The sequence below is a fragment of the Schistocerca gregaria genome, chromosome 8 (assembly GCF_023897955.1).
Source record: "Schistocerca gregaria isolate iqSchGreg1 chromosome 8, iqSchGreg1.2, whole genome shotgun sequence".
NCBI lineage: Eukaryota > Metazoa > Arthropoda > Insecta > Orthoptera > Acrididae > Schistocerca > Schistocerca gregaria.
Window position 1 is genome coordinate 8,644,062 of NC_064927.1, and position 26,005 is coordinate 8,670,066.

The 26,005-nt window shown below is 47.0% G+C and overlaps 17 non-coding genes across 17 annotated transcripts; all 17 read right to left on the minus strand.

Annotated features, from left to right (window-relative positions):
• Nucleotides 1-816: 816 nt before the first annotated feature.
• Nucleotides 817-889, minus strand: Trnak-cuu (transfer RNA lysine (anticodon CUU)). Its single transcript has one exon. It is a non-coding gene; the product is annotated as a tRNA-Lys (tRNA).
• A 1,420-nt stretch (nucleotides 890-2,309) lies between these two features.
• On the minus strand, nucleotides 2,310-2,382 carry Trnak-cuu (transfer RNA lysine (anticodon CUU)). The gene has a single exon. It is a non-coding gene; the product is annotated as a tRNA-Lys (tRNA).
• Nucleotides 2,383-3,820: 1,438 nt separating this feature from the next.
• On the minus strand, nucleotides 3,821-3,893 carry Trnak-cuu (transfer RNA lysine (anticodon CUU)). Its single transcript has one exon. It is a non-coding gene; the product is annotated as a tRNA-Lys (tRNA).
• Nucleotides 3,894-5,343: 1,450 nt separating this feature from the next.
• On the minus strand, nucleotides 5,344-5,416 carry Trnak-cuu (transfer RNA lysine (anticodon CUU)). The gene has a single exon. It is a non-coding gene; the product is annotated as a tRNA-Lys (tRNA).
• Nucleotides 5,417-6,864: 1,448 nt separating this feature from the next.
• On the minus strand, nucleotides 6,865-6,937 carry Trnak-cuu (transfer RNA lysine (anticodon CUU)). The gene has a single exon. It is a non-coding gene; the product is annotated as a tRNA-Lys (tRNA).
• Nucleotides 6,938-8,385: 1,448 nt separating this feature from the next.
• Trnak-cuu (transfer RNA lysine (anticodon CUU)) lies at nucleotides 8,386-8,458 on the minus strand. The gene has a single exon. It is a non-coding gene; the product is annotated as a tRNA-Lys (tRNA).
• Nucleotides 8,459-9,907: 1,449 nt separating this feature from the next.
• On the minus strand, nucleotides 9,908-9,980 carry Trnak-cuu (transfer RNA lysine (anticodon CUU)). The gene has a single exon. It is a non-coding gene; the product is annotated as a tRNA-Lys (tRNA).
• Nucleotides 9,981-11,425: 1,445 nt separating this feature from the next.
• On the minus strand, nucleotides 11,426-11,498 carry Trnak-cuu (transfer RNA lysine (anticodon CUU)). Its single transcript has one exon. It is a non-coding gene; the product is annotated as a tRNA-Lys (tRNA).
• Nucleotides 11,499-12,946: 1,448 nt separating this feature from the next.
• On the minus strand, nucleotides 12,947-13,019 carry Trnak-cuu (transfer RNA lysine (anticodon CUU)). Its single transcript has one exon. It is a non-coding gene; the product is annotated as a tRNA-Lys (tRNA).
• A 1,448-nt stretch (nucleotides 13,020-14,467) lies between these two features.
• Trnak-cuu (transfer RNA lysine (anticodon CUU)) lies at nucleotides 14,468-14,540 on the minus strand. Its single transcript has one exon. It is a non-coding gene; the product is annotated as a tRNA-Lys (tRNA).
• Nucleotides 14,541-16,012: 1,472 nt separating this feature from the next.
• Trnak-cuu (transfer RNA lysine (anticodon CUU)) lies at nucleotides 16,013-16,085 on the minus strand. Its single transcript has one exon. It is a non-coding gene; the product is annotated as a tRNA-Lys (tRNA).
• Nucleotides 16,086-17,539: 1,454 nt separating this feature from the next.
• Nucleotides 17,540-17,612, minus strand: Trnak-cuu (transfer RNA lysine (anticodon CUU)). Its single transcript has one exon. It is a non-coding gene; the product is annotated as a tRNA-Lys (tRNA).
• Nucleotides 17,613-19,060: 1,448 nt separating this feature from the next.
• Trnak-cuu (transfer RNA lysine (anticodon CUU)) lies at nucleotides 19,061-19,133 on the minus strand. The gene has a single exon. It is a non-coding gene; the product is annotated as a tRNA-Lys (tRNA).
• Nucleotides 19,134-20,575: 1,442 nt separating this feature from the next.
• On the minus strand, nucleotides 20,576-20,648 carry Trnak-cuu (transfer RNA lysine (anticodon CUU)). The gene has a single exon. It is a non-coding gene; the product is annotated as a tRNA-Lys (tRNA).
• Nucleotides 20,649-22,099: 1,451 nt separating this feature from the next.
• On the minus strand, nucleotides 22,100-22,172 carry Trnak-cuu (transfer RNA lysine (anticodon CUU)). Its single transcript has one exon. It is a non-coding gene; the product is annotated as a tRNA-Lys (tRNA).
• A 1,439-nt stretch (nucleotides 22,173-23,611) lies between these two features.
• On the minus strand, nucleotides 23,612-23,684 carry Trnak-cuu (transfer RNA lysine (anticodon CUU)). Its single transcript has one exon. It is a non-coding gene; the product is annotated as a tRNA-Lys (tRNA).
• A 1,451-nt stretch (nucleotides 23,685-25,135) lies between these two features.
• On the minus strand, nucleotides 25,136-25,208 carry Trnak-cuu (transfer RNA lysine (anticodon CUU)). The gene has a single exon. It is a non-coding gene; the product is annotated as a tRNA-Lys (tRNA).
• Between the last annotated feature and the right edge of the window lie 797 nt (nucleotides 25,209-26,005).

Below are 26,005 nucleotides of genomic sequence, written 5' to 3' on the forward strand. Positions count from 1 at the left end.
CACCCATTCGTTACATTCAACCTCTTACGTGACCGACAAATATAGACTGGGAAACAAGACCACACACTTTGTGCATACGGAATCGAAGGCAGGGCGTGCCTCGCCGCATTTGCCACGATGGCCATTTGCTACTTCTGCAGAAGCGGCGGCAGCGGCGACGACGACGACGACGACGACGACGACCGCGAGAGGCTCTGACATATGTGAGAAATACGTCTATAAAATGTAATTCAGACTGCCTCGACCCACCTTATGCTGAACCGCTTTGGCAAAGGCTTTATCTGCGCCATTCGCCTTAATCACATCTGAGAGTAATTCTTAATAAAAGGCATGTCGCTAATTGTTCGTCATCACAGATACTGTTTGCTATACGGCCAAGACGCGCAACTGATTTCCAAAATTCGACTTCTTCCCTTTGAGGATGGAACTCACGACCCTTAGTTTACTAGTCCAGTGCTCTACCACTGAGCTAAAGAGGCGCTACCTAGCGGTCCCATTGCGTAAGCGTCCTTACGGTCGTCTGGATCATCAGACTTCAGCTGACAACACTTCATATTACCGACTAATATTTGCAGCTATGGCGACCCTTTACTGCTTGGCTACACATCTGACACGTAACCGATGTCCTCTCCAAACAACAACACTTGCATTTCAGAACATGTCTTTCACACATGTCTACAAAATCACCTTCACCTTCAAATACAGTTTCCTTGCGACTGACAGAGACGTAGGCAAAGTTTAAAGTTGCTATTTCCATTACATCACGTTAATCAGAAAAACGGTAATTTACATCTGCAGCGGAACAAAATTCCGTTTCGTCCAGCGTGGGGCTCGAACCCACGACCCTGAGATTAAGAGTCTCATGCTCTACCGACTGAGCTAGCCAGGCTGCTTCGGTGAATTTTTGCCAGCAGCACGTCACACAGTACTCGTTTGGGTTGGGTGGTCCCATACAGAATCTCTCCATGCTGCCTAATGTTTTCCTAACGTCACACTCGTCACGTACTTCACTTTTATTTCATAATCGTTTCTGAGAGGTAAGGAATTGCATGACAACCTGCAGAGCTAGTGGCGTCAAAATTAACACTCATACTTGATGTGACTCAAAAGGCTAACGAGTTACTTTCCGACGTTGTTTTAGATGTGCAAGTGCCAGTGGAAACTCGCGGTGACGGCACTCTGCCGACCATTTCGCTAGTTAACACCGGTCTTGTAGTGTGTGTTTCAAGCTCAAGAGCATCTCCAAGCAGAAAATGGTCAACAGCAACATTCAGACGGTTTCGTACTGCTCAAATGCTACATTAAAACGGTATGTTTCTTTTTCAGAACTGATAAAACACGAGCGTGACAGCATTCGAACCTGTAATCTTCAGATCCGAAGTCCAACGCCTTCTCCATTAGGCCACACAGTCACTGACGACCAAGTGCAACTTGTATATGACTCATCTCGAAACGCTCACACCCCTGATAATTTGTGTTTTCGTTCTACACAGCCGCTGCCCTTGCTCTTTCCCACCCATTCGTTACATTCAACCTCTTACGTGACCGAACAAATATAGACTGGGAAACAAGACCACACACTTTGTGCATACGGAATCGAAGGCAGGGCGTGCCTCGCCGCATTTGCCACGATGGCAATTTGCTACTTCTGCAGAAGCGGCGGCGGCGACGACGACCGCGAGAGGCTCTGACATATGTGAGAAATACATCCATAAAATGTAATTCAGACTGCCTCGTCCCACCTTATGCTGAACCGCTTTGGCAAAGGCTTTATCTGCGCCATTCGCCTTCATCACATCTGAGAGTAATTCTTAATAAAAGGCATGTCGCTAATTGTTCGTCATCACAGATACTGTTTGCTATACGGCCACGACGCGCAACTGATTTCCAAAATTCGACTACTTCCTTTGAGGGTGGAACTCACGACCCTTGGTTTACTAGTCCAGTGCTCTACCACTGAGCTCTAGAAGCGCGGCCTAGCGGTACTTTTGCGTACTTCGTCCTTACGGTCGTCTGGATCATCAGACTTCAGCTGACAACACTTCATATTACCGACTAATATTTGCAGCTATGGAGACCCTTTACTGCTTGGCTACACATCTGACACGTAACCGATGTCCTCTCCAAACAACAACACTTGCATTTCAGAACATGTCTTTCACACATGTCTACAAAGTAACCTTCACCTTCAAATACAGTTTCCTTGCGACTGACAGAGACGTAGGCAAAGTTTAAAGTTGCTATTTCCATTACATCACGTTAATCAGAAAAACGGTAATTTACATCTGCAGCGGAACAAAATTCCGTTTCGCCCAGCGTGGGGCTCGAACCCACGACCCTGAGATTAAGAGTCTCATGCTCTACCGACTGAGCTAGCCGGGCTGCTTCGGTGAATACTTGCCGGGCAGCACGTCACACAGTACTCGTTTGGGTTGGGTGGTCCCATACAGAATCTCTCCATGCTGCCTAATGTTTTCCTAACGTCACACTCGTCACGTACTTCACTTTTATTTCATAATCGTTTCTGAGAGGTAAGGAATTGCATGACAACCTGCAGAGCTAGTGGCGTCAAAATTAACACTCATACTTGATGTGACTCAAAAGGCGAACGAGTTACTTTCCGACGTTGTTTTAGATGTGCAAGTGCCAGTGGAAACTCGCGGTGACGGCACACTGCTGACCATTTCGCTAGTTAACACCGGTCTTGTAGTGTGTGTTTCAAGCTCAAGAGCATCTCCAAACAGAAAATGGTCAACAGCAACATTCAGACGGTTTCGTACTGCTCAAATGCTACATTAAAACGGAATGTTTCTTTTTCAGAACTGATAAAACACGAGCGTGACAGCATTCGAACCTGTAATCTTCAGATCCGAAGTCCGACGCCTTCTCCATTAGGCCACACAGTCACTGACGAGCAAGTGCAACTTGTATGTGACTCATCTCGAAACGCTCACACTCCTGATAATTTGTGTTTTCGTTCTACACAGCCGCTGCCCTTGCTCTTTCCCACCCATTCGTTACATTCAACCTCTTACGTGACCGACAAATATAGACTGGGAAACAAGACCACACACTTTGTGCATACGGAATCGAAGGCAGGGCGTGCCTCGCCGCATTTGCCACGATGGCCATTTGCTACTTCTGCAGAAGCGGCGGCAGCGGCGACGACGACGACGACGACGACGACCGCGAGAGGCTCTGACATATGTGAGAAATACGTCTATAAAATGTAATTCAGACTGCCTCGACCCACCTTATGCTGAACCGCTTTGGCAAAGGCTTTATCTGCGCCATTCGCCTTAATCACATCTGAGAGTAATTCTTAATAAAAGGCATGTCGCTAATTGTTCGTCATCACAGATACTGTTTGCTATACGGCCAAGACGCGCAACTGATTTCCAAAATTCGACTTCTTCCCTTTGAGGATGGAACTCACGACCCTTGGTTTACTAGTCCAGTGCTCTACCACTGAGCTAAAGAGGCGCGGCCTAGCGGTCCCATTGCGTAAGCGTCCTTACGGTCGTCTGGATCATCAGACTTCAGCTGACAACACTTCATATTACCGACTAATATTTGCAGCTATGGCGACCCTTTACTGCTTGGCTACACATCTGACACGTAACCGATGTCCTCTCCAAACAACAACACTTGCATTTCAGAACATGTCTTTCACACATGTCTACAAAATCACCTTCACCTTCAAATACAGTTTCCTTGCGACTGACAGAGACGTAGGCAAAGTTTAAAGTTGCTATTTCCATTACATCACGTTAATCAGAAAAACGGTAATTTACATCTGCAGCGGAACAAAATTCCGTTTCGTCCAGCGTGGGGCTCGAACCCACGACCCTGAGATTAAGAGTCTCATGCTCTACCGACTGAGCTAGCCAGGCTGCTTCGGTGAATTTTTGCCAGCAGCACGTCACACAGTACTCGTTTGGGTTGGGTGGTCCCATACAGAATCTCTCCATGCTGCCTAATGTTTTCCTAACGTCACACTCGTCACGTACTTCACTTTTATTTCATAATCAATTCTGAGAGGTAAGGAATTGCATGACAACCTGCAGAGCTAGTGGCGTCAAAATTAACACTCATACTTGATGTGACTCAAAAGGCGAACGAGTTACTTTCCGACGTTGTTTTAGATGTGCAAGTGCCAGTGGAAACTCGCGGTGACGGCACTCTGCCGACCATTTCGCTAGTTAACACCGGTCTTGTAGTGTGTGTTTCAAGCTCAAGAGCATCTCCAAGCAGAAAATGGTCAACAGCAACATTCAGACGGTTTCGTACTGCTCAAATGCTACATTAAAACGGTATGTTTCTTTTTCAGAACCGATAAAACACGAGCGTGAGAGCATTCGAACCTGTAATCTTCAGATCCGAAGTCCGACGCCTTCTCCATTAGGCCACACAGTCACTGACGACCAAGTGCAACTTGTATGTGACTCATCTCGAAACGCTCACACCCCTGATAATTTGTGTTTTCGTTCTACACAGCCGCTGCCCTTGCTCTTTCCCACCCATTCGTTACATTCAACCTCTTACGTGACCGAACAAATATAGACTGGGAAACAAGACCACACACTTTGTGCATACGGAATCGAAGGCAGGGCGTGCCTCGCCGCATTTGCCACGATGGCCATTTGCTACTTCTGCAGAAGCGGCGGCGGCGGCGACGGCGACGACGACGACGACGACGACGACGACGACCGCGAGAGGCTCTGACATATGTGAGAAATACATCTATAAAATGTAATTCAGACTGCCTCGACCCACCTTATGCTGAACCGCTTTGGCAAAGGCTTTATCTGCGCCATTCGCCTTAATCACATCTGAGAGTAATTCTTAATAAAAGGCATGTCGCTAATTGTTCGTCATCACAGATACTGTTTGCTATACAGCCACGACGCGCAACTGATTTCCAAAATTCGACTTCTTCCTTTGAGGATGGAACTCACGACCCTTGGTTTACTAGTCCAGTGCTCTACCACTGAGCTAAAGAGGCGCGGCCTAGCGGTACCTTTGCATACTTCATCCTTACGGTCGTCTGGATCATCAGACTTCAGCTGACATCACTTCATATTACCGACTAATATTTGCAGCTATGGCGACCCTTTACTGCTTGGCTACACATCTGACACGTAACCGATGTCCTCTCCAAACAACAACACTTGCATTTCAGAACATGTCTTTCACACATGTCTACAAAATCACCTTCACCTTCAAATACAGTTTCCTTGCGACTGACAGAGACGTAGGCAAAGTTTAAAGTTGCTATTTCCATTACATCACGTTAATCAGAAAAACGGTAATTTACATCTGCAGCGGAACAAAATTCCGTTTCGCCCAGCGTGGGGCTCGAACCCACGACCCTGAGATTAAGAGTCTCATGCTCCACCGACTGAGCTAGCCGGGCTGCTCCGAGGAATACTTGCCGGGCAGCACGTTACACAGTACTCGTTTGGGTTGGGTGGTCCCATACAGAATCTCTCCATGCTGCCTAATGTTTTCCTAACGTCACACTCGTCACGTACTTCACTTTTATTTCATAATCGTTTCTGAGAGGTAAGGAATTGCATGACAACCTGCAGAGCTAGTGGCGTCAAAATTAACACTCATACTTGATGTGACTCAAAAGGCGAACGAGTTACTTTCCGACGTTGTTTTAGATGTGCAAGTGCCAGTGGAAACTCGCGGTGACGGCACTCTGCCGACCATTTCGCTAGTTAACACCGGTCTTGTAGTGTGTGTTTCAAGCTCAAGAGCATCTCCAAGCAGAAAATGGTCAACAGCAACTTTCAGACGGTTTCGTACTGCTCAAATGCTACATTAAAACGGTATGTTTCTTTTTCAGAACTGATAAAACACGAGCGTGACAGCATTCGAACCTGTAATCTTCAGATCCGAAGTCCGACTCCTTCTCCATTAGGCCACACGGTCACTGACGACCAAGTGCAACTTGTATGTGACTCATCTCGAAACGCTCACACCCCTGATAATTTGTGTTTTCGTTCTACACAGCCGCTGCCCTTGCTCTTTCCCACCCATTCGTTACATTCAACCTCTTACGTGACCGAAGAAATATAGACTGGGAAACAAGACCACACACTTTGTGCATACGGAATCGAAGGCAGGGCGTGCCTCGCCGCATTTGCCACGATGGCCATTTGCTACTTCTGCAGAAGCGGTGGTGGCGACGACGACGACGACGACGACGACGACGACGACGACCGCGAGAGGCTCTGACATATGTGAGAAATACATCTATAAAATGTAATTCAGACGGCCTCATCCCACCTTATGCTGAACCGCTTTGGCAAAGGCTTTATCTGCGCCATTCGCCTTAATCACATCTGAGAGTAATTCTTAATAAAAGGCATGTCGCTAATTGTTCGTCATCACAGATACTGTTTGCTATACGGCCACGACGCGCAACTGATTTCCAAAATTCGACTTCTTCCTTTGAGGATGGAACTCACGACCCTTGGTTTACTAGTCCAGGGCTCCACCACTGAGCTAAAGAGGCGCGGCATCGCGGTACCTTTGCGAACTTCGTCCTTACGGTCGTCTGGATCATCAGACTTGAGCTGACAACATTTCATATTACCGACTAATATTTGCAGCTATGGCGACCCATTACTGCTTGGCTACACATCTGACACGTAACCGATGTCCTCTCCAAACAACAACACTTGCATTTCAGAACATGTCTTTCACACATGTCTACAAAATCACCTTCACCTTCAAATACAGTTTCCTTGCGACTGACAGAGACGTAGGCAAAGTTTAAAGTTGCTATTTCCATTACATCACGTTAATCAGAAAAACGGTAATTTACATCTGCAGCGGAACAAAATTCCGTTTCGCCCAGCGTGGGGCTCGAACCGACGACCCTGAGATTAAGAGTCTCATGCTCTACCGACTGAGCTAGCCGGGCTGCTTCGGTGAATACTTGCCGGGTAGCACGTCACACAGTACTCGTTTGGGTTGGGTGGTCCCATACAGAATCTCTCCATGCTGCCTAATGTTTTCCTAACGTCACACTCGTCACGTACTGCACTTTTATTTCATAATCATTTCTGAGAGGTAAGGAATTGCATGACAACCTGCAGAGCTAGTGGCATCAAAATTAACACTCATACTTGATGTGACTCAAAAGGCGAACGAGTTACTTTCCAACGTTGTTTTAGATGTGCAAGTGCCAGTGGAAACTCGCGGTGACGGCACTCTGCCGACCATTTCGCTAGTTAACACCGGCCTTGTAGTGCGTGTTTCAAGCTCAAGAGCATCTCCAAGCAGAAAATGGTCAACAGCAACATTCAGACGGTTTCGTACTGCTCAAATGCTACATTAAAACGGTATGTTTCTTTTTCAGAACTGATAAAACACGAGCGTGACAGCATTCGAACCAGTAATCTTCAGATCCGAAGTCCGACTCCTTCTCCATTAGGCCACACAGTCACTGACGACCAAGTGCTACTTGTATATGACTCATCTCGAAACGCTCACACCCCTGATAATTTGTGTTTTCGTTCTACACAGCCGCTGCCCTTGCTCTTTCCCACCCATTCGTTACATTCAACCTCTTACGTGACCGAAGAAATATAGACTGGGAAACAAGACCACACACTTTGTGCATACGGAATCGAAGGCAGGGCGTGCCTCGCCGCATTTGCCACGATGGCCATTTGCTACTTCTGCAGAAGCGGTGGCGGCGACGACGACGACGACGACGACGACGACGACGACGACCGCGAGAGGCTCTGACATATGTGAGAAATACATCTATAAAATGTAATTCAGACGGCCTCATCCCACCTTATGCTGAACCGCTTTGGCAAAGGCTTTATCTGCGCCATTCGCCTTAATCACATCTGAGAGTAATTCTTAATAAAAGGCATGTCGCTAATTGTTCGTCATCACAGATACTGTTTGCTATACGGCCACGACGCGCAACTGATTTCCAAAATTCGACTTCTTCCTTTGAGGATGGAACTCACGACCCTTGGTTTACTAGTCCAGGGCTCCACCACTGAGCTAAAGAGGCGCGGCATCGCGGTACCTTTGCGAACTTCGTCCTTACGGTCGTCTGGATCATCAGACTTGAGCTGACAACATTTCATATTACCGACTAATATTTGCAGCTATGGCGACCCATTACTGCTTGGCTACACATCTGACACGTAACCGATGTCCTCTCCAAACAACAACACTTGCATTTCAGAACATGTCTTTCACACATGTCTACAAAATCACCTTCACCTTCAAATACAGTTTCCTTGCGACTGACAGAGACGTAGGCAAAGTTTAAAGTTGCTATTTCCATTACATCACGTTAATCAGAAAAACGGTAATTTACATCTGCAGCGGAACAAAATTTCGTTTCGCCCAGCGTGGGGCTCGAACCCACGACCCTGAGATTAAGAGTCTCATGCTCTACCGACGGAGCTAGCCGGGCTGCTTCGGTGAATACTTGCCGGGCAGCACGTCACACAGTACTCGTTTGAGTTGGGTGGTCCCATACAGAATCTCTCCATGCTGCCTAATGTTTTCCTAACGTCACACTCGTCACGTACTGCACTTTTATTTCATAATCATTTCTGAGAGGTAAGGAATTGCATGACAACCTGCAGAGCTAGTGGCGTCAAAATTAACACTCATACTTGATGTGACTCAAAAGGCGAACGAGTTACTTTCCAACGTTGTTTTAGATGTGCAAGTGCCAGTGGAAACTCGCGGTGACGGCACTCTGCCGACCATTTAGCTAGTTAACACCGGTCTTGTAGTGCGTGTTTCAAGCTCAAGAGCATCTCCAAGCAGAAAATGGTCAAACAGCAACATTCAGACGGTTTCGTACTGCTCAAATGCTACATTAAAACGGTATGTTTCTTTTTCAGAACTGATAAAACACGAGCGTGACAGCATTCGAACCTGTAATCTTCAGATCCGAAGTCCGACGCCATATCTATTAGGCCACACAGTCACTGACGACCAAATGCAACTTGTATATGACTCATCTCGAAACGCTCACACCCCTGATAATTTGTGTTTTCGTTCTACACAGCCGCTGCCCTTGCTCTTTCCCACCCATTCGTTACATTCAACCTCTTACGTGACCGAAGAAATATAGACTGGGAAACAAGACCACACACTTTGTGCATACGGAATCGAAGGCAGGGCGTGCCTCGCCGCATTTGCCACGATGGCCATTTGCTACTTCTGCAGAAGCGGTGGCGGCGACGACGACGACGACGACGACGACGACGACGACGACCGCGAGAGGCTCTGACATATGTGAGAAATACATCTATAAAATGTAATTCAGACGGCCTCATCCCACCTTATGCTGAACCGCTTTGGCAAAGGCTTTATCTGCGCCATTCGCCTTAATCACATCTGAGAGTAATTCTTAATAAAAGGCATGTCGCTAATTGTTCGTCATCACAGATACTGTTTGCTATACGGCCACGACGCGCAACTGATTTCCAAAATTCGACTTCTTCCTTTGAGGATAGAACTCACGACCCTTGGTTTACTAGTCCAGGGCTCCACCACTGAGCTAAAGAGGCGCGGCATCGCGGTACCTTTGCGAACTTCGTCCTTACGGTCGTCTGGATCATCAGACTTGAGCTGACAACATTTCATATTACCGACTAATATTTGCAGCTATGGCGACCCATTACTGCTTGGCTACACATCTGACACGTAACCGATGTCCTCTCCAAACAACAACACTTGCATTTCAGAACATGTCTTTCACACATGTCTACAAAATCACCTTCACCTTCAAATACAGTTTCCTTGCGACTGACAGAGACGTAGGCAAAGTTTAAAGTTGCTATTTCCATTACATCACGTTAATCAGAAAAACGGTAATTTACATCTGCAGCGGAACAAAATTTCGTTTCGCCCAGCGTGGGGCTCGAACCCACGACCCTGAGATTAAGAGTCTCATGCTCTACCGACTGAGCTAGCCGGGCTGCTTCGGTGAATACTTGCCGGGCAGCACGTCACACAGTACTCGTTTGAGTTGGGTGGTCCCATACAGAATCTCTCCATGCTGCCTAATGTTTTCCTAACGTCACACTCGTCACGTACTGCACTTTTATTTCATAATCATTTCTGAGAGGTAAGGAATTGCATGACAACCTGCAGAGCTAGTGGCGTCAAAATTAACACTCATACTTGATGTGACTCAAAAGGCGAACGAGTTACTTTCCAACGTTGTTTTAGATGTGCAAGTGCCAGTGGAAACTCGCGGTGACGGCACTCTGCCGACCATTTAGCTAGTTAACACCGGTCTTGTAGTGCGTGTTTCAAGCTCAAGAGCATCTCCAAGCAGAAAATGGTCAACAGCAACATTCAGACGGTTTCGTACTGCTCAAATGCTACATTAAAACGGTATGTTTCTTTTTCAGAACTGATAAAACACGAGCGTGACAGCATTCGAACCTGTAATCTTCAGATCCGAAGTCCGACGCCATATCTATTAGGCCACACAGTCACTGACGACCAAATGCAACTTGTATATGACTCATCTCGAAACGCTCACACCCCTGATAATTTGTGTTTTCGTTCTACACAGCCGCTGCCCTTGCTCTTTCCCACCCATTCGTTACATTCAACCTCTTACGTGACCGACCAAATATAGACTGGGAAACAAGACCACACACTTTGTGCATACGGAATCGAAGGCAGGGCGTGCCTCGCCGCATTTGCCACGATGGCCATTTGCTACTTCTGCAGAAGCGGCGGCGGCGGCGGCGACGGCGACGACGACGACGACGACGACCGCGATAGGCTCTGACATATGTGAGACATACATCTATAAAATGTAATTCACACTGCCTCGTCCCACCTTATGCTGAACCGCTTTGGCAAAGGCTTTATCTGCGCCATTCGCCTTAATCACATCTGAGAGTAATTCTTAATAAAAGGCATGTCGCTAATTGTTCGTCATCACAGATACTGTTTGCTATACTGCCACGACGCGCAACTGATTTCCAAAATTCGACTACTTCCTTTGAGGGTGGAACTCACGACCCTTGGTTTACTAGTCCAGTGCTCTACCACTGAGCTCTAGAAGCGCGGCCTAGCGGTACTTTTGCGTACTTCGTCCTTACGGTCGTCTGGATCATCAGACTTGAGCTGACAACATTTCATATTACCGACTAATATTTGCAGCTATGGCGACCCATTACTGCTTGGCTACACATCTGACACGTAACCGATGTCCTCTCCAAACAACAACACTTGCATTTCAGAACATGTCTTTCACACATGTCTACAAAATCACCTTCACCTTCAAATACAGTTTCCTTGCGACTGACAGAGACGTAGGCAAAGTTTAAAGTTGCTATTTCCATTACATCACGTTAATCAGAAAAACGGTAATTTACATCTGGAGCGGAACAAAATTCCGTTTCGCCCAGCGTGGGGCTCGAACCCACGACCCTGAGATTAAGAGTCTCATGCTCCACCGACTGAGCTAGCCGGGCTGCTCCGAGGAATACTTGCCGGGCAGCACGTTACACAGTACTCGTTTGGGTTGGGTGGTCCCATACAGAATCTCTCCATGCTGCCTAATGTTTTCCTAACGTCACACTCGTCACGTACTTCACTTTTATTTCATAATCGTTTCTGAGAGGTAAGGAATTGCATGACAACCTGCAGAGCTAGTGGCGTCAAAATTAACACTCATACTTGATGTGACTCAAAAGGCGAACGAGTTACTTTCCGACGTTGTTTTAGATGTGCAAGTGCCAGTGGAAACTCGCGGTGACGGCACTCTGCCGACCATTTCGCTAGTTAACACCGGTCTTGTAGTGTGTGTTTCAAGCTCAAGAGCATCTCCAAGCAGAAAATGGTCAACAGCAACATTCAGACGGTTTCGTACTGCTCAAATGCTACATTAAAACGGTATGTTTCTTTTTCAGAACTGATAAAACACGAGCGTGACAGCATTCGAACCTGTAATCTTCAGATCCGAAGTCCGACTCCTTCTCCATTAGGCCACACGGTCACTGACGACCAAGTGCAACTTGTATGTGACTCATCTCGAAACGCTCACACCCCTGATAATTTGTGTTTTCGTTCTACACAGCCGCTGCCCTTGCTCTTTCCCACCCATTCGTTACATTCAACCTCTTACGTGACCGAAGAAATATAGACTGGGAAACAAGACCACACACTTTGTGCATACGGAATCGAAGGCAGGGCGTGCCTCGCCGCATTTGCCACGATGGCCATTTGCTACTTCTGCAGAAGCGGTGGTGGCGACGACGACGACGACGACGACGACGACGACGACGACCGCGAGAGGCTCTGACATATGTGAGAAATACATCTATAAAATGTAATTCAGACGGCCTCATCCCACCTTATGCTGAACCGCTTTGGCAAAGGCTTTATCTGCGCCATTCGCCTTAATCACATCTGAGAGTAATTCTTAATAAAAGGCATGTCGCTAATTGTTCGTCATCACAGATACTGTTTGCTATACGGCCACGACGCGCAACTGATTTCCAAAATTCGACTTCTTCCTTTGAGGATGGAACTCACGACCCTTGGTTTACTAGTCCAGGGCTCCACCACTGAGCTAAAGAGGCGCGGCATCGCGGTACCTTTGCGAACTTCGTCCTTACGGTCGTCTGGATCATCAGACTTGAGCTGACAACATTTCATATTACCGACTAATATTTGCAGCTATGGCGACCCATTACTGCTTGGCTACACATCTGACACGTAACCGATGTCCTCTCCAAACAACAACACTTGCATTTCAGAACATGTCTTTCACACATGTCTACAAAATCACCTTCACCTTCAAATACAGTTTCCTTGCGACTGACAGAGACGTAGGCAAAGTTTAAAGTTGCTATTTCCATTACATCACGTTAATCAGAAAAACGGTAATTTACATCTGCAGTGGAACAAAATTCCGTTTCGCCCAGCGTGGGGCTCGAACCGACGACCCTGAGATTAAGAGTCTCATGCTCTACCGACTGAGCTAGCCGGGCTGCTTCGGTGAATACTTGCCGGGTAGCACGTCACACAGTACTCGTTTGGGTTGGGTGGTCCCATACAGAATCTCTCCATGCTGCCTAATGTTTTCCTAACGTCACACTCGTCACGTACTGCACTTTTATTTCATAATCATTTCTGAGAGGTAAGGAATTGCATGACAACCTGCAGAGCTAGTGGCATCAAAATTAACACTCATACTTGATGTGACTCAAAAGGCGAACGAGTTACTTTCCAACGTTGTTTTAGATGTGCAAGTGCCAGTGGAAACTCGCGGTGACGGCACTCTGCCGACCATTTCGCTAGTTAACACCGGCCTTGTAGTGCGTGTTTCAAGCTCAAGAGCATCTCCAAGCAGAAAATGGTCAACAGCAACATTCAGACGGTTTCGTACTGCTCAAATGCTACATTAAAACGGTATGTTTCTTTTTCAGAACTGATAAAACACGAGCGTGACAGCATTCGAACCAGTAATCTTCAGATCCGAAGTCCGACTCCTTCTCCATTAGGCCACACAGTCACTGACGACCAAGTGCTACTTGTATATGACTCATCTCGAAACGCTCACACCCCTGATAATTTGTGTTTTCGTTCTACACAGCCGCTGCCCTTGCTCTTTCCCACCCATTCGTTACATTCAACCTCTTACGTGACCGAAGAAATATAGACTGGGAAACAAGACCACACACTTTGTGCATACGGAATCGAAGGCAGGGCGTGCCTCGCCGCATTTGCCACGATGGCCATTTGCTACTTCTGCAGAAGCGGTGGCGGCGACGACGACGACGACGACGACGACGACGACGACGACCGCGAGAGGCTCTGACATATGTGAGAAATACATCTATAAAATGTAATTCAGACGGCCTCATCCCACCTTATGCTGAACCGCTTTGGCAAAGGCTTTATCTGCGCCATTCGCCTTAATCACATCTGAGAGTAATTCTTAATAAAAGGCATGTCGCTAATTGTTCGTCATCACAGATACTGTTTGCTATACGGCCACGACGCGCAACTGATTTCCAAAATTCGACTTCTTCCTTTGAGGATGGAACTCACGACCCTTGGTTTACTAGTCCAGGGCTCCACCACTGAGCTAAAGAGGCGCGGCATCGCGGTACCTTTGCGAACTTCGTCCTTACGGTCGTCTGGATCATCAGACTTGAGCTGACAACATTTCATATTACCGACTAATATTTGCAGCTATGGCGACCCATTACTGCTTGGCTACACATCTGACACGTAACCGATGTCCTCTCCAAACAACAACACTTGCATTTCAGAACATGTCTTTCACACATGTCTACAAAATCACCTTCACCTTCAAATACAGTTTCCTTGCGACTGACAGAGACGTAGGCAAAGTTTAAAGTTGCTATTTCCATTACATCACGTTAATCAGAAAAACGGTAATTTACATCTGCAGCGGAACAAAATTTCGTTTCGCCCAGCGTGGGGCTCGAACCCACGACCCTGAGATTAAGAGTCTCATGCTCTACCGACTGAGCTAGCCGGGCTGCTTCGGTGAATACTTGCCGGGCAGCACGTCACACAGTACTCGTTTGAGTTGGGTGGTCCCATACAGAATCTCTCCATGCTGCCTAATGTTTTCCTAACGTCACACTCGTCACGTACTGCACTTTTATTTCATAATCATTTCTGAGAGGTAAGGAATTGCATGACAACCTGCAGAGCTAGTGGCGTCAAAATTAACACTCATACTTGATGTGACTCAAAAGGCGAACGAGTTACTTTCCAACGTTGTTTTAGATGTGCAAGTGCCAGTGGAAACTCGCGGTGACGGCACTCTGCCGACCATTTAGCTAGTTAACACCGGTCTTGTAGTGCGTGTTTCAAGCTCAAGAGCATCTCCAAGCAGAAAATGGTCAACAGCAACATTCAGACGGTTTCGTACTGCTCAAATGCTACATTAAAACGGTATGTTTCTTTTTCAGAACTGATAAAACACGAGCGTGACAGCATTCGAACCTGTAATCTTCAGATCCGAAGTCCGACGCCATATCTATTAGGCCACACAGTCACTGACGACCAAATGCAACTTGTATATGACTCATCTCGAAACGCTCACACCCCTGATAATTTGTGTTTTCGTTCTACACAGCCGCTGCCCTTGCTCTTTCCCACCCATTCGTTACATTCAACCTCTTACGTGACCGACCAAATATAGACTGGGAAACAAGACCACACACTTTGTGCATACGGAATCGAAGGCAGGGCGTGCCTCGCCGCATTTGCCACGATGGCCATTTGCTACTTCTGCAGAAGCGGCGGCGGCGACGACGACGACGACGACGACGACGACGACGACGACGACGACGACGACGACGACGACGACCGCGATAGGCTCTGACATATGTGAGACATACATCTATAAAATGTAATTCACACTGCCTCGTCCCACCTTATGCTGAACCGCTTTGGCAAAGGCTTTATCTGCGCCATTCGCCTTAATCACATCTGAGAGTAATTCTTAATAAAAGGCATGTCGCTAATTGTTCGTCATCACAGATACTGTTTGCTATACTGCCACGACGCGCAACTGATTTCCAAAATTCGACTACTTCCTTTGAGGGTGGAACTCACGACCCTTGGTTTACTAGTCCAGTGCTCTACCACTGAGCTCTAGAAGCGCGGCCTAGCGGTACTTTTGCGTACTTCGTCCTTACGGTCGTCTGGATCATCAGACTTGAGCTGACAACATTTCATATTACCGACTAATATTTGCAGCTATGGCGACCCATTACTGCTTGGCTACACATCTGACACGTAACCGATGTCCTCTCCAAACAACAACACTTGCATTTCAGAACATGTCTTTCACACATGTCTACAAAATCACCTTCACCTTCAAATACAGTTTCCTTGCGACTGACAGAGACGTAGGCAAAGTTTAAAGTTGCTATTTCCATTACATCACGTTAATCAGAAAAACGGTAATTTACATCTGCAGCGGAACAAAATTCCGTTTCGCCCAGCGTGGGGCTCGAACCCACGACCCTGAGATTAAGAGTCTCATGCTCTACCGACTGAGCTAGCCGGGCTGCTTCGGTGAATACTTGCCGGGCAGCACGTCACACAGTACTCGTTTGGGTTGGGTGGTCCCATACAGAATCTCTCCATGCTGCCTAATGTTTTCCTAACGTCACACTCGTCACGTACTTCACTTTTATTTCATAATCGTTTTTGAGAGGTAAGGAATTGCATGACAACCTGCAGAGCTAGTGGCGTCAAAATTAACACTCATACTTGATGTGACTCAAAAGGCGAACGAGTTACTTTCCGACGTTGTTTTAGATGTGCAAGTGCCAGTGGAAACTCGCGGTGACGGCACTCTGCCGACCATTTCGCTAGTCAACACCGGTCTTGTAGTGTGTGTTTCAAGCTCAAGAGCATCTCCAAGCAGAAAATGGTCAACAGCAACATTCAGACGGTTTCGTACTGCTCAAATGCTACATTAAAACGGTATGTTTCTTTTTCAGAACTGATAAAACACGAGCGTGACAGCATTCGAACCTGTAATCTTCAGATCCGAAGTCCGACTCCTTCTCCATTAGGCCACACGGTCACTGACGACCAATTGCAACTTGTATGTGACTCATCTCGAAACGCTCACACCCCTGATAATTTGTGTTTTCGTTCTACACAGCCGCTGCCCTTGCTCTTTCCCACCCATTCGTTACATTCAACCTCTTACGTGACCGAAGAAATATAGACTGGGAAACAAGACCACACACTTTGTGCATACGGAATCGAAGGCAGGGCGTGCCTCGCCGCATTTGCCACGATGGCCATTTGCTACTTCTGCAGAAGCGGTGGTGGCGACGACGACGACGACGACGACGACGACGACGACGACGACGACCGCGAGAGGCTCTGACATATGTGAGAAATACATCTATAAAATGTAATTCAGACGGCCTCATCCCACCTTATGCTGAACCGCTTTGGCAAAGGCTTTATCTGCGCCATTCGCCTTAATCACATCTGAGAGTAATTCTTAATAAAAGGCATGTCGCTAATTGTTCGTCATCACAGATACTGTTTGCTATACTGCCACGACGCGCAACTGATTTCCAAAATTCGACTTCTTCCTTTGAGGATGGAACTCACGACCCTTGGTTTACTAGTCCAGGGCTCCACCACTGAGCTAAAGAGGCGCGGCATCGCGGTACTTTTGCGAACTTCGTCCTTACGGTCGTCTGGATCATCAGACTTGAGCTGACAACATTTCATATTACCGACTAATATTTGCAGCTATGGCGACCCATTACTGCTTGGCTACACATCTGACACGTAACCGATGTCCTCTCCAAACAACAACACTTGCATTTCAGAACATGTCTTTCACACATGTCTACAAAATCACCTTCACCTTCAAATACAGTTTCCTTGCGACTGACAGAGACGTAGGCAAAGTTTAAAGTTGCTATTTCCATTACATCACGTTAATCAGAAAAACGGTAATTTACATCTGCAGCGGAACAAAATTCCGTTTCGCCCAGCGTGGGGCTCGAACCGACGACCCTGAGATTAAGAGTCTCATGCTCTACCGACTGAGCTAGCCGGGCTGCTTCGGTGAATACTTGCCGGGTAGCACGTCACACAGTACTCGTTTGGGTTGGGTGGTCCCATACAGAATCTCTCCATGCTGCCTAATGTTTTCCTAACGTCACACTCGTCACGTACTGCACTTTTATTTCATAATCATTTCTGAGAGGTAAGGAATTGCATGACAACCTGCAGAGCTAGTGGCGTCAAAATTAACACTCATACTTGATGTGACTCAAAAGGCGAACGAGTTACTTTCCAACGTTGTTTTAGATGTGCAAGTGCCAGTGGAAACTCGCGGTGACGGCACTCTGCCGACCATTTCGCTAGTTAACACCGGTCTTGTAGTGCGTGTTTCAAGCTCAAGAGCATCTCCAAGCAGAAAATGGTCAACAGCAACATTCAGACGGTTTCGTACTGCTCAAATGCTACATTAAAACGGTATGTTTCTTTTTCAGAACTGATAAAACACGAGCGTGACAGCATTCGAACCAGTAATCTTCAGATCCGAAGTCCGACGCCTTCTCCATTAGGCCACAAAGTCACTGACGACCAAGTGCTACTTGTATATGACTCATCTCGAAACGCTCACACCCCTGATAATTTGTGTTTTCGTTCTACACAGCCGCTGCCCTTGCTCTTTCCCACCCATTCGTTACATTCAACCTCTTACGTGACCGAAGAAATATAGACTGGGAAACAAGACCACACACTTTGTGCATACGGAATCGAAGGCAGGGCGTGCCTCGCCGCATTTGCCACGATGGCCATTTGCTACTTCTGCAGAAGCGGTGGCGGCGTCGACGACGACGACGACGACGACGACGACGACGACCGCGAGAGGCTCTGACATATGTGAGAAATACATCTATAAAATGTAATTCAGACGGCCTCATCCCACCTTATGCTGAACCGCTTTGGCAAAGGCTTTATCTGCGCCATTCGCCTTAATCACATCTGAGAGTAATTCTTAATAAAAGGCATGTCGCTAATTGTTCGTCATCACAGATACTGTTTGCTATACGGCCACGACGCGCAACTGATTTCCAAAATTCGACTTCTTCCTTTGAGGATGGAACTCACGACCCTTGGTTTACTAGTCCAGGGCTCCACCACTGAGCTAAAGAGGCGCGGCATCGCGGTACCTTTGCGAACTTCGTCCTTACGGTCGTCTGGATCATCAGACTTGAGCTGACAACATTTCATATTACCGACTAATATTTGCAGCTATGGCGACCCATTACTGCTTGGCTACACATCTGACACGTAACCGATGTCCTCTCCAAACAACAACACTTGCATTTCAGAACATGTCTTTCACACATGTCTACAAAATCACCTTCACCTTCAAATACAGTTTCCTTGCGACTGACAGAGACGTAGGCAAAGTTTAAAGTTGCTATTTCCATTACATCACGTTAATCAGAAAAACGGTAATTTACATCTGCAGCGGAACAAAATTTCGTTTCGCCCAGCGTGGGGCTCGAACCCACGACCCTGAGATTAAGAGTCTCATGCTCTACCGACTGAGCTAGCCGGGCTGCTTCGGTGAATACTTGCCGGGCAGCACGTCACACAGTACTCGTTTGAGTTGGGTGGTCCCATACAGAATCTCTCCATGCTGCCTAATGTTTTCCTAACGTCACACTCGTCACGTACTGCACTTTTATTTCATAATCATTTCTGAGAGGTAAGGAATTGCATGACAACCTGCAGAGCTAGTGGCGTCAAAATTAACACTCATACTTGATGTGACTCAAAAGGCGAACGAGTTACTTTCCAACGTTGTTTTAGATGTGCAAGTGCCAGTGGAAACTCGCGGTGACGGCACTCTGCCGACCATTTAGCTAGTTAACACCGGTCTTGTAGTGCGTGTTTCAAGCTCAAGAGCATCTCCAAGCAGAAAATGGTCAACAGCAACATTCAGACGGTTTCGTACTGCTCAAATGCTACATTAAAACGGTATGTTTCTTTTTCAGAACTGATAAAACACGAGCGTGACAGCATTCGAACCTGTAATCTTCAGATCCGAAGTCCGACGCCATATCTATTAGGCCACACAGTCACTGACGACCAAATGCAACTTGTATATGACTCATCTCGAAACGCTCACACCCCTGATAATTTGTGTTTTCGTTCTACACAGCCGCTGCCCTTGCTCTTTCCCACCCATTCGTTACATTCAACCTCTTACGTGACCGACCAAATATAGACTGGGAAACAAGACCACACACTTTGTGCATACGGAATCGAAGGCAGGGCGTGCCTCGCCGCATTTGCCACGATGGCCATTTGCTACTTCTGCAGAAGCGGCGGCGGCGGCGGCGACGACGACGACGACGACGACGACCGCGATAGGCTCTGACATATGTGAGACATACATCTATAAAATGTAATTCACACTGCCTCGTCCCACCTTATGCTGAACCGCTTTGGCAAAGGCTTTATCTGCGCCATTCGCCTTAATCACATCTGAGAGTAATTCTTAATAAAAGGCATGTCGCTAATTGTTCGTCATCACAGATACTGTTTGCTATACTGCCACGACGCGCAACTGATTTCCAAAATTCGACTTCTTCCTTTGAGGGTGGAACTCACGACCCTTGGTTTACTAGACCAGTGCTCTACCACTGAGCTAAAGAAGCACGGCCTAGCGGTACTTTTGCGTACTTCGTCCTTACGGTCGTCTGGATCATCAGACTTCAGCTGACAACACTTCATATTACCGACTAATATTTGCAGCTATGGCGACCCTTTACAGCTTGGCTACACATCTGACACGTAACCGATGTCCTCTCCAAACAACAACACTTGCATTTCAGAACCTGTCTTTCACACACGTCTACAAAATCACCTTCACCTTCAAATACAGTTTCCTTGCGACTGACAGAGACGTAGGCAAAGTTTAAAGTTGCTATTTCCATTACATCACGTTAATCAGAAAAACGGTAATTTACATCTGCAGCGGAACAAAATTCCGTTTCGCCCAGCGTGGGGCTCGAACCCACGACCCTGAGATTAAGAGTCTCATGCTCTACCGACTGAGCTAGCCGGGCTGCTTCGGTGAATACTTGCCGGGCAGCACGTCACACAGTACTCGTTTGGGTTGGGTGGTCCCATACAGAATCTCTCCATGCTGCCTAACGTTTTCCTAACGTCACACTCTTCACGTACTGCACTTTTATTTCATAATCATTTCTGAGAGGTAAGGAATTGCATGACAACCTGCAGAGCTAGTGGCGTCAAAATTAACACTCATACTTGATGTGACTCAAAAGGCGAACGAGTTACTTTCCGACGTTGTTTTAGATGTGCAAGTGCCAGTGGAAACTCGCGGTGACGGCACTCTGCCGACCATTTCGCTAGTTAACACCGGTCTTGTAGTGTGTGTTTCAAGCTCAAGAGCATCTCCAAGCAGAAAATGGTCAACAGCAACATTCAGACGGTGTCGTACTGCTCAAATGCTACATTAAAACGGTATGTTTCTTTTTCAGAACTGATAAAACACGAGCGTGACAGCATTCGATCCTGTAATCTTCAGATCCGAAGTTCGACGCCATATCTATTAGGCCACACAGTCACTGACGACCAAATGCAACTTGTATATGACTCATCTCGAAACGCTCACACCCCTGATAATTTGTGTTTTCGTTCTACACAGCCGCTGCCCTTGCTCTTTCCCACCCATTCGTTACATTCAACCTCTTACGTGACCGACCAAATATAGACTGGGAAACAAGACCACACACTTTGTGCATACGGAATCGAAGGCAGGGCATGCCTCGCCGCATTTGCCACGATGGCCATTTGCTACTTCTGCAGAAGCGGCGGCGGCGACGACGACGACGACGACGACGACGACGACGACGACGAACGCGATAGGCTCTGACATATGTGAGAAATACATCTATAAAATGTAATTCAGACTGCCTCGTCCCACCTTATGCTGAACCGCTTTGGCAAAGGCTTTATCTGCGCCATTCGCCTTAATCACATCTGAGAGTAATTCTTAATAAAAGGCATGTCGCTAATTGTTCGTCATCACAGATACTGTTTGCTATACTGCCACGACGCGCAACTGATTTCCAAAATTCGACTTTTTCCTTTGAGGGTGGAACTCACGACCCTTGGTTTACTAGTCCAGTGCTCTACCACTGAGCCAAAGAAGCGCGGCCTAGCGATACTTTTGCGTACTTCGTCCTTACGGTCGTCTGGATCATCAGACTTCAGCTGACAACACTTCATATTACCGACTAATATTTGCAGCTATGGCGACCCATTACTGCTTGGCTACACATCTGACACGTAACCGATGTCCTCTCCAAACAACAACACTTGCATTTCAGAACATGTCTTTCACACATGTCTACAAAATCACCTTCACCTTCAAATACAGTTTCCTTGCGACTGACAGAGACGTAGGCAAAGTTTAAAGTTGCTATTTCCATTACATCACGTTAATCAGAAAAACGGTAATTTACATCTGCAGCGGAACAAAATTCCGTTTCGCCCAGCGTGGGGCTCGAACCCACGACCCTGAGATTAAGAGTCTCATGCTCTACCGACTGAGCTAGCCGGGCTGCTTCGGTGAATACTTGCCGGGCAGCACGTCACACAGTACTCGTTTGGGTTGGGTGGTCCCATACAGAATCTCTCCATGCTGCCTAATGTTTTCCTAACGTCACACTCTTCACGTACTGCACTTTTATTTCATAATCATTTCTGAGAGGTAAGGAATTGCATGACAACCTGCAGAGCTAGTGGCGTCAAAATTAACACTCATACTTGATGTGACTCAAAAGGCGAACGAGTTACTTTCCGACGTTGTTTTAGATGTGCAAGTGCCAGTGGAAACTCGCGGTGACGGCACTCTGCTGACCATTTCGCTAGTTAACACCGGTCTTGTAGTGTGTGTTTCAAGCTCAAGAGCATCTCCAAGCAGAAAATGGTCAACAGCAACATTCAGACGGTTTCGTACTGCTCAAATGCTACATTAAAACGGTATGTTTCTTTTTCAGAACTGATAAAACACGAGCGTGACAGCATTCGAACCAGTAATCTTCAGATCCGAAGTCCGACTCCTTCTCCATTAGGCCACACGGTCACTGACAACCAAGTGCAACTTGTATGTGACTCATCTCGAAACGCTCACACCCCTGATAATTTGTGTTTTCGTTCTACACAGCCGCTGCCCTTGCTCTTTCCCACCCATTCGTTACATTCAACCTCTTACGTGACTGACCAAATATAGACTGGGAAACAAGACCACACACTTTGTGCATACGGAATCGAAGGCAGGGCGTGCCTCGCCGCATTTGCCACGATGGCCATTTGCTACTTCTGCAGAAGCGGCGGCGGCGGCGACGACGACGACGACGACGACGACCGCGATAGGCTCTGACATATGTGAGACATACATCTATAAAATGTAATTCACACTGCCTCGTCCCACCTTATGCTGAACCGCTTTGGCAAAGGCTTTATCTGCGCCATTCGCCTTAATCACATCTGAGAGTAATTCTTAATAAAAGGCATGTCGCTAATTGTTCGTCATCACAGATACTGTTTGCTATACTGCCACGACGCGCAACTGATTTCCAAAATTCGACTTCTTCCTTTGAGGGTGGAACTCACGACCCTTGGTTTACTAGTCCAGTGCTCTACCACTGAGCTAAAGAAGCACGGCCTAGCGGTACTTTTGCGTACTTCGTCCTTACGGTCGTCTGGATCATCAGACTTCAGCTGACAACACTTCATATTACCGACTAATATTTGCAGCTATGGCGACCCATTACAGCTTGGCTACACATCTGACACGTAACCGATGTCCTCTCCAAACAACAACACTTGCATTTCAGAACCTGTCTTTCACACACGTCTACAAAATCACCTTCACCTTCAAATACAGTTTCCTTGCGACTGACAGAGACGTAGGCAAAGTTTAAAGTTGCTATTTCCATTACATCACGTTAATCAGAAAAACGGTAATTTACATCTGCAGCGGAACAAAATTCCGTTTCGCCCAGCGTGGGGCTCGAACCCACGACCCTGAGATTAAGAGTCTCATGCTCTACCGACTGAGCTAGCCGGGCTGCTTCGGTGAATACTTGCCGGGCAGCACGTCACACAGTACTCGTTTGGGTTGGGTGGTCCCATACAGAATCTCTCCATGCTGCCTAATGTTTTCCTAACGTCACACTCTTCACGTACTGCACTTTTATTTCATAATCATTTCTGAGAGGTAAGGAATTGCATGACAACCTGCAGAGCTAGTGGCGTCAAAATTAACACTCATACTTGATGTGACTCAAAAGGCGAACGAGTTACTTTCCGACGTTGTTTTAGATGTGCAAGTGCCAGTGGAAACTCGCGGTGACGGCACTTTGCCGACCATTTCGCTAGTTAACACCGGTCTTGTAGTGCGTGTTTCAAGCTCAAGAGCATCTCCAAGCAGAAAATGGTCAACAGCAACATTCAGACGGTGTCGTACTGCTCAAATGCTACATTAAAACGGTATGTTTCTTTTTCAGAACTGATAAAACACGAGCGTGACAGCATTCGAACCTGTAATCTTCAGATCCGAAGTTCGACGCCATATCTATTAGGCCACACAGTCACTGACGACCAAATGCAACTTGTATATGACTCATCTCGAAACGCTCACACCCCTGATAATTTGTGTTTTCGTTCTACACAGCCGCTGCCCTTGCTCTTTCCCACCCATTCGTTACATTCAACCTCTTACGTGACCGACCAAATATAGACTGGGAAACAAGACCACACACTTTGTGCATACGGAATCGAAGGCAGGGCATGCCTCGCCGCATTTGCCACGATGGCCATTTGCTACTTCTGCAGAAGCGGCGGCGGCGACGACGACGACGACGACGACGACGACGACGACGACGAACGCGATAGGCTCTGACATATGTGAGAAATACATCTATAAAATGTAATTCAGACTGCCTCGTCCCACCTTATGCTGAACCGCTTTGGCAAAGGCTTTATCTGCGCCATTCGCCTTAATCACATCTGAGAGTAATTCTTAATAAAAGGCATGTCGCTAATTGTTCGTCATCACAGATACTGTTTGCTATACTGCCACGACGCGCAACTGATTTCCAAAATTCGACTTTTTCCTTTGAGGGTGGAACTCACGACCCTTGGTTTACTAGTCCAGTGCTCTACCACTGAGCCAAAGAAGCGCGGCCTAGCGATACTTTTGCGTACTTCGTCCTTACGGTCGTCTGGATCATCAGACTTCAGCTGACAACACTTCATATTACCGACTAATATTTGCAGCTATGGCGACCCATTACTGCTTGGCTACACATCTGACACGTAACCGATGTCCTCTCCAAACAACAACACTTGCATTTCAGAACATGTCTTTCACACATGTCTACAAAATCACCTTCACCTTCAAATACAGTTTCCTTGCGACTGACAGAGACGTAGGCAAAGTTTAAAGTTGCTATTTCCATTACATCACGTTAATCAGAAAAACGGTAATTTACATCTGCAGCGGAACAAAATTCCGTTTCGCCCAGCGTGGGGCTCGAACCCACGACCCTGAGATTAAGAGTCTCATGCTCTACCGACTGAGCTAGCCGGGCTGCTTCGGTGAATACTTGCCGGGCAGCACGTCACACAGTACTCGTTTGGGTTGGGTGGTCCCATACAGAATCTCTCCATGCTGCCTAATGTTTTCCTAACGTCACACTCTTCACGTACTGCACTTTTATTTCATAATCATTTCTGAGAGGTAAGGAATTGCATGACAACCTGCAGAGCTAGTGGCGTCAAAATTAACACTCATACTTGATGTGACTCAAAAGGCGAACGAGTTACTTTCCGACGTTGTTTTAGATGTGCAAGTGCCAGTGGAAACTCGCGGTGACGGCACTCTGCCGACCATTTCTCTAGTTAACACCGGTCTTGTAGTGTGTGTTTCAAGCTCAAGAGCATCTCCAAGCAGAAAATGGTCAACAGCAACATTCAGACGGTTTCGTACTGCTCAAATGCTACATTAAAACGGTATGTTTCTTTTCCAGAACTGATAAAACACGAGCGTGACAGCATTCGAACCTGTAATCTTCAGATCCGAAGTCCGACGCCATATCTATTAGGCCACACAGTCACTGACGACCAAGTGCAACTTGTATATGACTCATCTCGAAACGCTCACACCCCTGATAATTTGTGTTTTCATTCTACACAGCCGCTGCCCTTGCTCTTTCCCACCCATTCGTTACATTCAACCTCTTACGTGACCGAACAAATATAGACTGGGAAACAAGACCACACACTTTGTGCATACGGAATCGAAGGCAGGGCGTGCCTCGCCGCATTTGCCACGATGGCCATTTGCTACTTCTGCAGAAGCGGCGGCGGCGACGACGACGACGACGAC